Below are 16480 nucleotides of genomic sequence, written 5' to 3'. Positions count from 1 at the left end.
TTTATGTGTATATCTAGAAATCTAAAAAATATAAGCTTTTACATATGCTATATGAAAAACATCTGCTAAAAGAATGTGATATCAAATACGGAAAAAATTGTATTCCCATAGGACACTCAATTACTCATGTCAATGTAATATTTATAAATTGTACTTTTTTGAGAAAATAGATATATAACTGTGTTTCTGGTGCCATCAGCAAAATTTTAAACAAATCATCTTTTCCTCAAATATACCAGGGAAAAGTAGGGGAAAAAACACTTCAAAAATAAAAGAATTCTCCTTTAATTTCTAGAAATATTTTGTTGCAATTTTCTGCTAAAGGATACTAATGTAATACTTCATACAAGGTTACTTATGAAACACTCTGACGTTTAAAAATCACCATGCTCTGCTATTGCAGCAGAGCAATTTTTTCAACATAAGATTAAATTGCAAAATAAATGAATTACTTGGAGTGGCATGGACCCCATTTTGCCACCCTTCTCTTGAAAATTGCTTATTAATATGAAAAAAGGAGTCAGAAAATAACCTGTTTTACTTTATGCATAGTATTTTGGGGGCTTCTGCACCCACAGAGCTGGACTAGCTGCACATTTAGATTGTGTTGGCAAGCTGGTACAATGACCTCTCTGACCTGCATCTCAAGGCTATTATTAATCGCTGAGTAACCTGGTAAAGCCAAACAAATTTGTTTCCATTGAAAGGATCTCTATCTGTGTCTGAGAATTTGTTCTGTACCAAACAAACCTCATTAACTGTGTCCATTTTTGACAAAGAATCAGGAGTTAGAGGGATTGGTGACCTTTCTTTGTCCTTAAGGTACAAATTTCAAGGCAGTTACATATGAATAAATGATAATTTTTAACCAGGAAAAACAATAGTCATATGTTACACTAAAAAGTGAATACATTATTAATTGCAGTCTTTACTTTTGATATTATCCAAAAATAAATATTTCCCCTCTATAATTCCTCTTAGAAGAGTTTAAGATAATTTAGAATAACAAGTAAACTGCTACCATTAAGATAATTACTCAGAAATGTATGTATACAATTTACTATTACTCCAAGGATAAGTACAGTAATTTTCTTAGCAATCATAAAAATAGAAAAATACATCTACAAAGAAGCTTCTTTTTGATAAATGATTTAATAAACATGAAGTGATGTTACATACAAAATAAAATTAAAAACTTAAATGGTTCAGGCACAAATAAGTACTTGTGTATAAAATCAAAACTCTAACTTATTTGAAGTAGTGAAAACAGTCTATCCTCAGGATATAGAAATGTGAAATGAAAACTATGTATTTAGGGGAGAGTTGCATGACTAGGAGAACTAAAACTGGGCAATATGAAAAAAGAAGTCAATTTTTAGTATATAAAGAAAATTCACAGGAATCCCAGAGGAACTGGGATGCCTTAAAAATAAATTCAAGAAACTTAACAGAGCAGTAGAAAAACTAATCTGGCACATCTCAACACACGAATTAATTCACACAATTATTGGAAAAAACAAATTCCTAGATTTCTAGTTAATTTGTTATAATACCTGAGAGTGTGTGGATATATTGAATAATACAATTACATTAATGCCAAATATTCCTTGTTAAATGATAAAATATAAAAAGCAGAAGAAATTACTTATCCTTAAAATACATGTTTTTGTTACCTTTGCAGGGATAAAGATATAGCTCATTGTATAGTATATAATAAAAAATATGATCCTGTGAATCTGGAGATTTATTTAAAATATACTACTTAGTGAGTTGTTTACAATAATTTTTTCATTTAATTATTTTTTCACTTGTAACCTCAAAATATTTGTGATACACACAAGGTATTGTGATGTGTGTGTGTGTGCATATATATGCTAGCTATCCTATTTTATAATAAAAAATGGAAATATATAAAAACTAAATGACCTACCCCAAAAACAAATTGGTTAATGGCAGAGTGAAATTAAAATCCTTAGATTGAAGGATTTTCTAATACTAGATCAGGCTTTAGTCATAACCCTGATATAAGAAATCTTATGCAGATGATATTTTTATCGAATTAGCCATGCATATTTTCTTTTATCTTATGATTTTATTTTCTACTATATTATAAAACCCAGAAAAGTTCCAAAACTTTCTGCATCATTTTCATATCTCTAAAGCAATTCATGATATAAATTTATGTTTTTTTTGGTAGTGGGGAAATGAATCCCAATTCATGCTGTACATGTAAGCACACATTCTATCACAGAGCTACACTGCTACAGCTCTTGTGAGTCAGTTTTAAAATAAAGATAACAAATGTAATTTTTGCAAAGCTCCACATTTGAAAATATTTTGCTAATGATATTCATAGTGATGAAAATATTTGCATATTCTAATAATGATAGCAACAACAAAAATAACAATAGCCACTGGGAGGCAATATAGTGGAGTAGTTAACAGCATAAACTGTGAAGTGGCTCATGATTATAAGAGTTCTGGTGTGCTACTTGCTAGCTGTTTAACTTCTGAGCTTCAGTAACCTCACCTGCAAAATGCAGATATGTTAGCATTACTATTATCCTCACCAAGTTTTTGTGAGGATCAAATCAGCAAACCTATGTAAAGTACTCAGAGCAGTCAGAGGTGCCTAATAAAATGCTATTAAGTGTTAGCTATTTCTTGAACATTTACTATGAACTACATACTAGACTCCTTGCTGCATCTCCCATAAGTCTTTTATCCTTTCTCTAACTTTCTTGATGGTCTCCTCCTTTCTCCCTCCTTATCAATGTGCACTTTGTAGATGAAATTCTACAATGTTTAGTATGGAATCTGGCTTTCTAAAAGGCAGGGGGCATGAGATAAACTTTGACCAGTGCAAAAGCAGAGTCAGAAGAGATCCACACAAATAAATTTTCCTTTATTCTGTCCTCCACATACTACTCTGAGGAGTGGTTTCACCTTGTATACCTGTCAAAAACATGTAGCTCAAGATAACACACATATCTACCAGGCTGTGTTGCATCATTATGTGATCTATGTGAAGCAGTGGCCAGGAGGGCGGTTCACCACATCACTTGACTTGCTACAGGACCAAAGCACCCAGCTTCCTAAATTCTAGTTTTGTCACTCTCTTCCCAGAGCCTGCACCTGATAACTAAGGATTGAGAGGGTATACATGGGCCCAGAACCTTTCTCTCAAATTGAGACCACTCTTAAGGGTCATCCAGATCCCAGAGCTTCTTCAAATTGGCTGATACCACTGATGAAGTTCAATATCCTCTGCTCCTCATCCTCCCTTCTGCCAACAAGTGATATTCTCCAAAGTGTTCCTCAGTAAACCTCATGCACCAAAGTACTAAGAGTCTGTTTCCATCTATGACACTCTTTTGCTTATCCTCATGGCATGTTTGGTCCAAAAAGTCCAGGATCAAGAAAGCAACTGTTGTATCTGTTCTTGTGATGGCTAAATCTCTTTCTTTGAAGGTTCCATGGGCATTACTTAATTACCTCCTAAAGTACCCAACTCCAAATCCCATCACTTGTGAACTGAGGCTGTGTGGACTAAATGCTGTGTCATTCAAAATTCATATACTGAAGTTGCTTTCTCTTCCTCTGTCCTCTGAAGGTATAATGAGAAGTTATCTGCAAACAAAGAAAAGTCCTCTCACCAGACATTAGATCTACTGACCCCTTGGACTCCCCACTCTACAAAATGCAAGAAATTTCTATTGTTTAAGTCATCCATTCTCTGCCTTTCTGTTATTGCAGTCAAAGTCCCTCCCAAAGCACTTGGCCTAATACCTGGTAGTAGGTATTGTGGGTATTAGCATTAGTATAAAAATTATTGCTAACATACTTTTAAACTATTTCTCAATTTACTAGTGTACTTTATCACTTCTGATGGCTTAATTATAAAGGGAAGATGTCATATTAAGAAAAGCTTCTTTGGAAAATGGAATAAAACCAGGACTTTGGCTCTTTGCATAAGACAGTGGTTCTCAAACTGCAGCATCACCTGGGAACCATTAGAAGTTCATAGTCTCCAACAACACCAGAACAACTAAATCAGAAATTCTGGGATTAGAACTCTGAGGCAATCTCCTAGTGCTAAAGTTTAAGAAGCACTTGTCTACTACAATGAAAACTATACATTGTTGAAGGATTAAGATGATTCCATTTTTTTTCACTAGTGTGACATTATGAAGAAATGCAATTATATTTCAGTTAGTAATCCTACCACAGACTTCACAATATTAGCTGAAGCATTATGAAGTATTACAAGAAGAAAGGGTACTTACAGCACAGTAATTTCATAAAAATCATAAGTTGACCGAATTAAAGAATTATTTGGAGATTGCTTTAAAAGTACAAATGCCCTAAATTTTAGAGGGAACTATCAACAATACTATATAGATTTCTCAAATTGAAGCAAAAATGCCATCATCTGCAATTCTAAGGAAATTGTTTGAACTACTCTATAGTGTCCTTACTCTGTTTTGATAGCCAGTAAAAAACTCGCCATCAAAAAAAAAACAAACAAAAAAGTCAATGTGTGCTGATGTTACAAGACCTTCAAAGTAAAAATAGCCAAATAGCATGAGGTTTTTCTGTGTTGTTATAACTTAAAAGTACTTTAGTTTATTTATTAAATATTTTATCTCTAACAAATGTCCACTCTAAATACAACCATATTAATTTAAACAAATAGCTAGAAAGTAAAATAAAAGTGAGAAAGATAAATCTAAAACACAAGTTAATGAGGCTGGGGTTGTAGCTCAGTGGTAGGTGCTTGCCTCACATGTATGAGGCACTGGGTTTGATTCTCAGCACCATATATAAATGAATAAAATAAAGGTGCATCAACAACTAAAAAAATTAAATACAAGTTAAAATACTAACCTTAAAAAATCTAATTGTGTGCTTTTTCTATGTGTTTTACATACAAATATATTTGGAGAGTGATAAAATCTTTCAATATATTATCTGAAAACCTTACCAGTTTGGAAACATTTGGAAAGTCCTCATTTAAAAAAGCAAACAAAAACTTTTCAGTTATACTTGAAAGTCCTATTTATAATAGTACAGATAAATTTCTCTTCAAAATGCCTATGTTGCTATAAAAAATCATGTTATGATATATTCCTAAATATTTTTTAGACTATTGTGAATAGAATTGCTTTCTTGATTTTTTTCTCAGCAAATTCATTATTGGAGTATAAGAAATCTATTGATTTTCAATGTTGATTTGTATCCTACTTTGCTGAATTTGTTTATTAGTTCTGGAAGTCTTCTGGTGTAGTATTTTGGATCTTTTAATTGTAAAATCATGTCAGCAGCAAACTCAGATAATTCAAGGACTTCTTTTCCTATTTATATTCCTTTAATTTCCTTCTGTTGTCTGATTGCATTAGCTAAAGTTTCAAGAAGTATATTGAAGAACAGTGGTGAGAGTAGGCATTCTTGTCTTCTTTCTGATTTTAGAGGAAATGCTTTCAGTTTTTCTCTGCTTGGGATTTGTCTTGGGAAGAAATCTAACTAAGGAGCTAAAAAAACTCTAGAGTGAAAATTATAGAATACTGAAGAGAGATCTTAGAAAATGGAAAGACCCATGCTTTCAGATAGGCAGAATAAGTATTGTCAAAATGGCTATTTTACCAAAAGCAATATACAGATTCAGTGAAATGCCCATCAAAATATCAATAACATTCTTCACAGAGCTAAAAAAGAAAATTCTAGAATTCGTATGGAAGAATGAAAGAACGAGAATAGCCAAAGCAATGCTGAACAATAAGATTGGTGCTGGTGGCATCTCAAAACCTGATCTGAAATTATACTACAGAGCTACAATACCAAAACAGCACTGTATTGGCATAATGCATGAAAACCAATGGAATAGAATAGAAGAAACAGAGAAAAATCCATAAAGATACAGTCATCTGGTCCTTGACTAAGGTGCCAAAAACATACACGGAGAAAAGATAGCATTTTTAACAAACAGTGCTGGGAAAATCGGATATTCTATATAGGAAATAATTAGGAGCTTAAAGAGAATGTCAGAATAGGAGAAAATCTTTGCCACCTACTCTTTCCACAGGAGATTAATATCCAGAATATATTCAGAATTCAAAAAATTGAACACCAAAAAACACAAATAACCCAATTGGTAAATGGGCAAAGGAATTAAATAAATATTTCTCAAAAAAAGAAATGGAAATGAGCAAGAAATATAAAAAATGTTTAACATTCTTAGCAATCAGGGAAATTTAGATTAAAACTATATTACTTTATCTCACCCCAGTTAGAATGGCAGTCATCAGAAATACAAATAATAATAAATGCTGGTAAGGATGTGGAGGAAAAGATACACTTTTATTTTTTATTTTTTTTATATTTTTTTTATTTAAAAAGAGTGAGAGAGGAGAGAGAGAAAGAGAATTTTTAAGATTTATTTTTTAGTTCTCGGCGGACACAACATCTTTGTTGGTATGTGGTGCTGAGGATCGAACCCGGGCCACACGCATGCCAGATGAGCGCGCTACCGCTTGAGCCACATCCCCAGCCCAAAGATACACTTTTATATTGCTGGTAGGACTGCAAATTAGTACAAGTATTTTGGAAAAGCAATGTGGAGATTCCTCAAAAGACTACAAATGGAACCACTATATGACCCAGCTATCCAACTCCTTGATACTTATCCAAAAGAACAAAAATCAGAATATTGTAGTGATACATGAATGTCAATGTTTACTGCAGCAAAATTTACAGTAGCTGTATTGAGCCGGCCTAAGTGTCCCTTCATAGATAATTAAAGAAAATATGTTGTATGTACACAATGGAGTTTTATTCAACTAAAGAAGAAGGAAATTATCATGCTAAGTGGAATCAGTCAGATTCAGAAAGTTAAGGGTTGAATATGCTCACTCTTATGTGGAAGATAGAGAGAAACAAGAATTTTTTTTTTTTTATAAAAAGTGTGGGGGGATCTCATGAAAACAGAGGGAAAACAGTGGAGTGCAGAGAAAAAGGACTGATGTGGAAGGAAGAGGGATGGGAAAAGGGAGGGAAAGTGGAATAAAATAGAACAAATTTGTTATGTCCAAGTGTTATGGTTTGGATGCGATATTTTTCCCAAAAAGCTCATGTGTGAGACAATGCAAGAAAGTTTAGAGAAGAAATGATTGGATTATGAGAGCTTTGAAATCAATCAGTGAGTTGATCCCTAAGAAGAGATTAATTCAGTGGTAACTGAAGGTGAGGAGGGTATAGCTGGAGACCCATCCCATGGGTCTCTGGGGCCTTGCCTTTGGGATATGCACTTTCTATCTATCCAGCCAGGGGAGTCTCTCAGTCTCTCTGCTCTCTGATCATCATGTAAACTGCTTCCCTCCACCATTCTCTTGTAGCCAGTTGTCTATGTACTGAGACCTCTGAAACTGTGAGCCCACAAATAAATTTTTCCTCCTCTGAGATTGTTCTTGTCAGAGCAATCTTTTAATCATAGTAGTGAAAAGGCTGACTAAAACACCAAGTATGAATATATCACAATGAATTCCACTTCTATGTATAAATATCATGCACAATTAATAGAAGGAAGACTAATAGAGTAAAAGAAGGAGAACAAGGGTAGGGAGGAACAGGTGAAGGGAATAAAACTGGAGACTAAAATGGAACAAATTATGTTATATGCATTTATGTATATCCCAGAATGAACCCTGCAATTATGCATAATATTGCACAAATTAAAAAAGAGAAATAACAGTCATCTGTTCATTGTCAGTCATTTGTTCAACAGTGACTGAGAGAAACAATAATCATTTGTTCATTGTCAAACAGTCACAAGTATGTTCTAAGATATTAAAAGAAATAAAGATGTGTCAAGTTAGTCCCTTCTTTCAAGGAGATTACAAAAAGATATTGATGACAACAAATTAGACAACTTGAAGAATAACTCTATAGAAGAAAAACATTCAGTGCTTAAGTTCAGGGAGCTCTATTGTGATTAGAGGGATCAAAAAAGACTTCATGGAATTGGTGGCATTGGAATTGGGAACAGAAAATAAAAAGGCTTTTACTGAACAGAGAGAGCAGGGATAGAGAGATAAGGTATTAAAATGAGGAGAGATTATGCACAAAAATGTGTGCTATCTTCCATAGACTTTAACCACCAACTGCAAAGATCAAAAGTTATGGCTGAAGAAAGGTTTTCAGGCCCTGGGCAAGTGAGTAATGCTAGCACATGTGTACTCTATGACTAGACATTTTGAGAATAAAATGTTACAAAGATCATAATGGTCAATGTTATAGAATTACTGTTTTAGTCATTTATTTTACTGCTATTACTAAAAGACGTGACAAGAACAATCTTAGAGGAAGAAATGTTTATTTGGGGGCTCATAGTTTCAGAGGTCTCAATCTACAGATAGTTGTCTCCCTTCCTTGGGGCTCACAGTGAGGCAGAACAACATGACAGAAGAGTATAGTGGAAGGAAGCAGCTCACATGATGATCAGAGAGCAAAGAGAGTGAGAGACTCCACTTGCCAGATAGAAAGTATGTACCCCAAAGGCACACCTCCAATGAACCACACCCTCCAGCCATACCCTTCTCACCCTCAGTTACCACTCAATTAATCCCCACCACAGGATTAATTCGCTGATTGGATTAAAGCTGTCATGATCCAATCATCTCTCCTCCAAACCTTCTTGCATTGTCTCACACATGAGTTTTTTGGGGACACCTTCTATCCAAACCATAAAGATTACAATACCACGACTGCACTCTGATCATACAAAGGGAATGTCCAATTATTCTATTATTCTATTTATCAACTTTGCATGATTTTAAAAAACAAGACTCCAAAGATCTCTAGAGATTATTCATTAAAACCATTTTTTTCTTTTTCTGACTCTCTAGAATCAACTCAATTAAAAAAGAATTTCTGTACTATATTCTTTCTAAAAATATGTACATATTTCAGTGTAAATTTATTTTCTTTCTTATTCTGGATTATTTCTATAAAAGAAAGTAGTTTTATGTAATACATATGATGTCCAACATTTGAGAGCAACACTGAGCTAATTACAACAAAATAACTATAAATGTATTTACAAAGTACATTATTTTCAGGGCTCCAAGTACTTCACAGACACTTATTTATCCTCACGACATTCCACTGAGGTCAGTAAGGGACAAGTATTATTAACAAGGTCTCTGTTCTTTGTGAAATGAAACAAATTTACAGATGGTGACTTTGAGACACAGCATGGGGGTTTTCCTGCATACAGATAGATCAAGGTTCATCATATTCTCTCTCCATTGTGAATCTTCAGTGATTTAGCTGTGGAGGAGGAGTATCAACCTACTGAATTTAAGTATTGGATACATTCAGAGTTCAGGTAGCTAAATTCACATTTCATATGAAAAGAGTTGCATGATATTTATTTTGCATTTGCCCAAACATCACACATTGTCTCTCATTTAAAATGTGTTAAACTCATTTAAAAGCAAAAATAATTGCCACTGCATTTACATTCAATCCACTCAACACAGACCAGGGGCAATTCCAAGCTAATACTGATACTGTCATAAAGCAATGACATACCGTAGGATGATGTCAACATATTTTAAAGCAGCATACACATGCAATATTAGAAAAATGCCTAGTGAACTTTGGGAAACTATTTATTGACCAATTATTTGATTAGTAATCTTTGAAATCATTTCCATATGCATACCAAGAAAATCTTATCCATTTATTATTGGATAAGAAAACATATTAAAATAGTAATACCAAAGAATAAAATATACCATAGTGACTTTCTCCATTCTATTCAGTGCCACCCCTGAGAGAGGAAAGGGACAGATTAGAGGGAAGGATACAGAAAAAGATGAAGCACAATACAAAGGAGTAATGAAAGAAGTAACATTTTAAAAAAAATTAAATGACAATTTATCGATTTACTGCTTTTTTAGTAGTAGGTCACTGCATAATTTCCTACTTATCATAAGATTTGTTTTGTAGGTATACATCAATGCTAAGAATTCCCATTTTATACTTATAACTCAGGTACATGCTAACGTTTTCCTTAAAGATTCCTGTACTTAAGAATACAATTCAAGTTGGGCACGGTTGGTGCATGCCTGTAATCCAAGCAACTCAAGAGGCTGAGGCAGAAGGATGGCAAGGTTGAGGCCAGCCTCAAATACTTAGGCAATCCCTAAGACACCTAGAAAGACACTTTCTCAAAACAACAACAAAAAATAAAATTAAAAAGGGGGAGCTGGGATATAGTTCAGTGGTAAAGTGCCCCAGTATTGTTCATTACACCAAAACATGATTCACATATTTATTATGGGTTTGGGTTTGCTTAATTCTTATGCTAAGAATTTTTTTTGTATTTTATATTACTCTAAAATATAATTCTAGTGTTTATATTTTACATGTTTTTAGAACTTCTAAGTCCTCTACATGCTATGTACAATCTCTTCCACTCAGATCAGAAGGCACCAGTAGAATGAAGACTTTGGAATAAATCCCATGCTTCTGACCTGAGTGCCTAAATGAAGAATGGTTCAATTCACCATATGAAGAGATTAGGAAAAATAATTGTTTCATATATAAATATGCTTTCTTGATATGCCTGCAAGTTGTCCAAGTAGCAATGTTATCAGGCAATTTAATAGATGGCTATACTAATGATAATTGTGGGTGGGATTTGGATTTATGAATCACCTAAGTGACAGCAGAAGTCACAGAAGTGGAAGAGATTGTACATAACATGTAGAGTGAAAAGGCAAGTGATTAAAGGAGAATACTCATATATTAAGGTCAGGTGAATAAAGTAAAGTACACAAATAGAGGAACATTATCACAGAAGTAGAAGGTAGACCAGGAAAGAGTGGTTTCAAGTTATAAGAAAAATTAGAGAAGAGACCAGTTAACAGTGTCATTATGCTTCAAAGAAGTTGACTAACATAAGGCCAAATATTTCACCAAAAAATGTGATACACACACACACACACACACACACACACACACACACACACACTTCTTCCATATTATTTCATAATCACCTAAACATATCTTTCAGACTGAAAAAGTGTGCATATTATTAATAAATCTTTTCTTAATCAGCAATAGGGGAAAAAAGAGAAAATTCCTTCTATCCATCTGTTGACAAAAGGTAAGCTAAGAGAAGTGAGAGACTATAACTTCTAGTTCATCAATACCCCAAGGTTGGGGAAAAAGTTCTCCACTGACACCCCCACCCAAGTTCTCTACAACAGAACAGGGACTTGAAATTCAGATTTGTTTTTTAATAAAAACAAAAAATACTGAAGACATTGTTCATTACATTTCTGAATATGTCCTATTGAAGATTCATTTGTGAAATTTCTTCTAGGATCGGTGCTACAAAAAGCAGTTTCTTGGCTTATGCAGTTATGTTTCTCCATTTTGTTAGGGAACATGCTTAACTAGTCATTTTCTCTGATCAATCATGCACACCATTGAAGTTATTATATCTGTGTTTTCCTTTACTGTGGTTTTTGTTCCTTTTATTCTTTTCTTTTACATCCTTTTGTAAACTATTTAAAATTTATTGTGGAATTTTAAATAAAATTCATTGTGTAAAGAGTTAAATTCAAATGTCCAATATATTAAACTTTGTTCTTTTATTAATTTCTTCTTGAGACTAACCTTTTTTTTCCTTTCGTATGTTTCACTTTCAAAATTTTGAAATAGCAAATTGTTAAAGGTATCATTTTCTTATTAAAATGGATATGTGAGAAGATTATATTTCAATGATTAGGTATCATTCTGTAAATTAAAGTGATTATATGTATTATATCAATAATTATTATTATAAACAAATAACAGACCCTCTTTAAAGCAAAAAAATATATGCTGTATTTTAATTTAGACACTCTGGCATGTGCTATTACTTCAATTCTTCAAAAGGTATCGCTATAATTATTGTATCCTTTTATATAAAAATGAATCAGCAGGGAAAATATAGTCAGCATTACAGACTAACACTTTTCTTGAATACTAAAATGTCATTTACTTTACTCCTTAGACTAGCCATTACTATAAAAAAAGCCTATCATATACATACAATTAGATAAAACCAAACTGTTATGATTTAGTTGACTGAGATCAGAATATTCTATTTTTAAAAATGAGGTTTACTGAAATCTTATCTTTAGGTAATCATATTTAGTCTCCTTATTTACACAATATCTATGGTGCTCTACTTATGTCCTTGAAATAGTGAACAGGGACACCATAGTATGAAAAAGTGGCCTAGCTGCTGGAGTTCATAAATTTTGCTCAGCTTTGGATGAGTTCAAAGAATTGCCATGTAAGAAAAGCCTTACAGAGGGAATTTATCTGATTATGGCAGTAATAATTACCCAGCTGTTTATTGCAGATAGAGAAATAATTCATGTAGGCAATAGGCCGTGGTGGCAATGACACTCCACATTTAGTAAATATGCAAACTGTTCACTTCTAATTAACCAAGCTAGAGGATGCCCTTATTAAATGTATAAACTAAAAGTGCCTTCCTGACAAGTGATGAATTGTTACAATGCACAAACTCTTGCCACAGAATTATTGGAGTGAACTTGGGGCTTAACTTCATTAAGAGATCTTGTGGGATAGTTAAATGAGGATGGACAGCATAACAAGGCTTACCTGACAGCCAATGATATGTTAGAGCTTAATGGAACTGCACCTTTTCTTCTGTCCCACTTAACTGTTCAGATTCACAATAGATAAACTGTGAAACTGCAAAGTTAATTTGAGTTTGAGTAAGAAATATAAATGAAATAACATGACAGCCCACTTACAGAGGATTCCAGTTTACCTATTGAATGAAGCTACAAAAAAGCCATTTCTTCTCTTTCAAATATCTTTTATATATTAAAAGCTGAAAATGTATTTTGTTTAACTTAAAAATAATCTGTTCAACAAAAATAAATAGTCTTTGGATTAGATTTAAAATAAAACATCTTTCAAAAACTATAATGCACACACAGTATTCGACATATGTTTATATTTACTGACAAAAAACATATTACTTATTTCAGCATTTTGGTCTCCTTCTATGTGGAGGGATATCCAATGGCTAGAAAAGTAATCTGATTGGAGAAGATCTCAGACCAAGATCCTATAGAGGACAACAATGGGGGCAAACATACTGTGTTTGGCAGGGTTGAGGACTAGTGCTAGGAAGGGAAAAGGAGGTGTCTACCCAGTGCTGTGATGATTGGCTTGGGAAATCTGTCTAATTCACACTGTCCAGTATTTAAAAATCCATTTATCTATAAACATATACTGCTTCCTATTTTATGAGTTTGAAATTAGAAATATGATATTTTGGTCTCTCATCAACTTATTTTTTTTTCTTATTTCTCACTTGGCCCAGAATATAGGGAAGAATGTGACTTATTAGGTGTCCTCAAATCTACAAAATGGTTCACTCAGCAATTGTTCTTTTAAATTCTTACTGTTTTAAATATCATCAGTTCTAGGAGTATAGTGATTTATGAAGAAAAATAGACAATATGAAAACACACCAAAAAATTTACAGTGGGATAAATTCAAGGAAGGAAAATTTTAGAGAATTATGGAAGTATACGATAGGAATATTTAATGCATTTATGGGGTGTTTGGGGGATAAGGAAGAAGATATCTGAAGGATAGAAACCCATCTGTATGGGCTCTTTAATCTTGGGAAAGGAACTTCATATGGGTTGATGAAAGGGGCTCACCAAATGTATTCATCATATGCATTGTAAGTCAATGAGGAGGTTATGTGCGATTTAAGAAAGGTTCAACACCAAAACCCAAAACCAAACAAGCAAAATAACACTCTTTGGAGAAAAGAAATGAAGATTTCAATTCTTTTACTTTTCAGGCACACTACAGAATCTCTGATAAGATAAATTAGAATGGTCCTAGTTGATTTTTACCTGCAAGAAAGAACAGCAAACATTACAAAGGTCAGCTCAACATAAGTTTTAAAAAGTATGAGAACGCATGTCCTGGGTTCAACACAAAAGGTTTATGGGAGGGGACTGATTCTGAAATACTTTCATCTGCAAGACTTTCTGGGCCTATCTAATCTGGACTGAGTCCCTCTTAGTGCTTTGTACTCAGCAATTCTAACATGGTGTCATCTTTACGAAAAAAAAAAAAAAACAGATAACACCTGAGAGTATAGAGTAAAAATGTTAACCTCAAAGGACAGGATGAGGTGCCAGAATTTCATTGGACATAATCCAGTACATCAGAGGCACTCCCAAAGCAGAGCAAAAATCACAAAACCTTGCTGACCAAGTAATCAATGGAGATAGTGATAGTGGGGCAGTGACCCAAGCAAAGGGGCTAGTGGGCAGTTAGGATTTGCCAGTATTTTATTTCTGCATGACATGTGAAGTACTGAAAGCAAAAATAACTAAATAAGCTCTAAAATGCATATACTAATTAAAAGAAGAAAAACTAATTGGAAAAAGATTTACACTTGCATAATATACACATATTCACAAAATCAAAAGTTATTCTCCACAAGTTCTTGTCTCTGGTATGATTTTTGAAAGAGGTTTTATATTCTTCTTTTATTTGTACAAGAAATTGTTTACCTATAACATATGTTCTATTTGTAATTTATTAATTTTTATGTTTTGAAGTTTTTTCAAACACATGAGAATATATCAATATTTTTAGTTGTAAAAGGTCACAATACCTTTATTTTATTTATTTATTTTTATGTGGTGCTGCAGATTGAACCCAATGCCTGACACATGTGAAATGAGCACTCTACAACTGAATCACAACCCTAGCCCAAGAGCATATTAATTTTAAGGCTAAAATTGTGGCATCTTTTATGAAATAGACTTTTCATAAGTTGTTTTCATACATTTATATCAGTTTTTTGGTTCACTATTAGCCTGGGACCTCCTTAGTTCAAGATTTTCTGAATCACACAGATAAGAGTTTGATTGCAAATCCCACATTAACCTAGTTTACTTCCATTATTATTTACTTACTCTAATAAATAAGAAATAATGTGGAAAGGGTATAAAAGTTTTCTGAATACATATTTTGAAAAAATTTCATAGTTTTAATTACCTACAGGATTATTAACCTTAAATAATCAAACTATTCATTTTTTCAAAAACTTTCCAAAAAATTTTGAATAAGGTCATTAAGAAGATGGTAGGACTGGAAAATGCTGGTACAAATCATGTTGAAGTATCTATAATATATAGGATATATATTTTTAAATACTTTTCCTTTGTTTTTTCTTTATCAGCAAGCCAATTTCCTGTCCTTTGCTATATTTAATTGTATCCAAAAAAAATGTATGATAAGTCTGTCTTGTACAACTCCAGAGAACAGTGGAAGGCATAGGAGTCTAGGAGTCTAGGAGATTGGTCAAAATGCAGTGTTTTGTTCCTTGAACTCTAAACCCTGGGCCAAGTTATGGAAACAGAGAGAAATGTTTAGTCTATTGAGAGAGATACCAAAGACAGGTATTTTCCTATTTCTTGTTTAAACAAGGTGGCCTCAAAACAATAAGGAAGTTTCCAGTTCAGTAAAGAGGATCAAATAATATGGTAATTAGTAAACTCAAGTCTTCCTTGGCTCTCATATCATCTAGAAAGACCAAAGAGTTCATGTATATCCTTTAAGGGACAAACCAGATCTGAACTGAAATCCAAAAATTGTATCATGAGAGCAAGTATGACAAAAATACAGATATTATTGAGTCAGAGACTGCAGGGTAGCCAGCCTTATCCAAAGAGTCATTTGAAACATATGGAAGATCTTAGATTGGCAGAGATTGAAAGAGATGATACAGGGCCTAGTCAGCTAAGAAAAAAACACCAGATCTAAATTAAACTAAGTTCTTACACCAAATGCAGGACTAAGCAGCAGATGCCTTCAGAACTCCTAGGGGCAAGACTGATCAACTACATCACAGCAGACACCTGCTACTGCCACCCACATAGAACCCCTAAGACAAAAAAGTAACATAAACTCCCTAAACACTCATAGAACATTTTGGAGAGGATTGAGGAAATGCAAAGAATCATGAAAAAGACCAATTTATTTTAAAAGATTATTTTAATTGGTCTTTTGGGACAAGTGGATGAATACTAAGTTTCTTTCCCTCTCCCATCCCAATGTTGAAGAATTCATCTAGAATATTAAAGTTAAAGGAATAAAGTTATATCCCTTTATGATACATATGTATCCTTCATGATACACTAATGTCTCTACAGTAAATAATGACTAGCTAAAATCCATAGTGTATCAGTTTATGCAGAAGAATTTTGTGTATTGTTATGGTCTTGATATGAGGTACCACCAAAGTCTCACATGTGAGATAATGCATGAACGTTCAGAAGCAAAATGATTATTTTAAGACAGCTATGACTCAATTAATGGACTAATCCATCGATATGAATTAACTGGGTGGTAA

General features: G+C 33.3%; 1 protein-coding gene across 1 annotated transcript in view; it reads right to left on the bottom strand.

The window, feature by feature from the left end:
• Positions 1–16480, bottom strand: part of Spata17 (spermatogenesis associated 17) — a 199713-nt gene that overhangs the window by 111146 nt on the left and 72087 nt on the right. The window lies entirely within an intron of this gene.

The sequence above is a fragment of the Ictidomys tridecemlineatus genome, chromosome 10 (genome assembly GCF_052094955.1).
Source record: "Ictidomys tridecemlineatus isolate mIctTri1 chromosome 10, mIctTri1.hap1, whole genome shotgun sequence".
Lineage (NCBI taxonomy): Eukaryota > Metazoa > Chordata > Mammalia > Rodentia > Sciuridae > Ictidomys > Ictidomys tridecemlineatus.
Note: the sequence above shows the minus strand (reverse complement) of the source record. Positions and strands in the feature narration are given on the sequence as shown.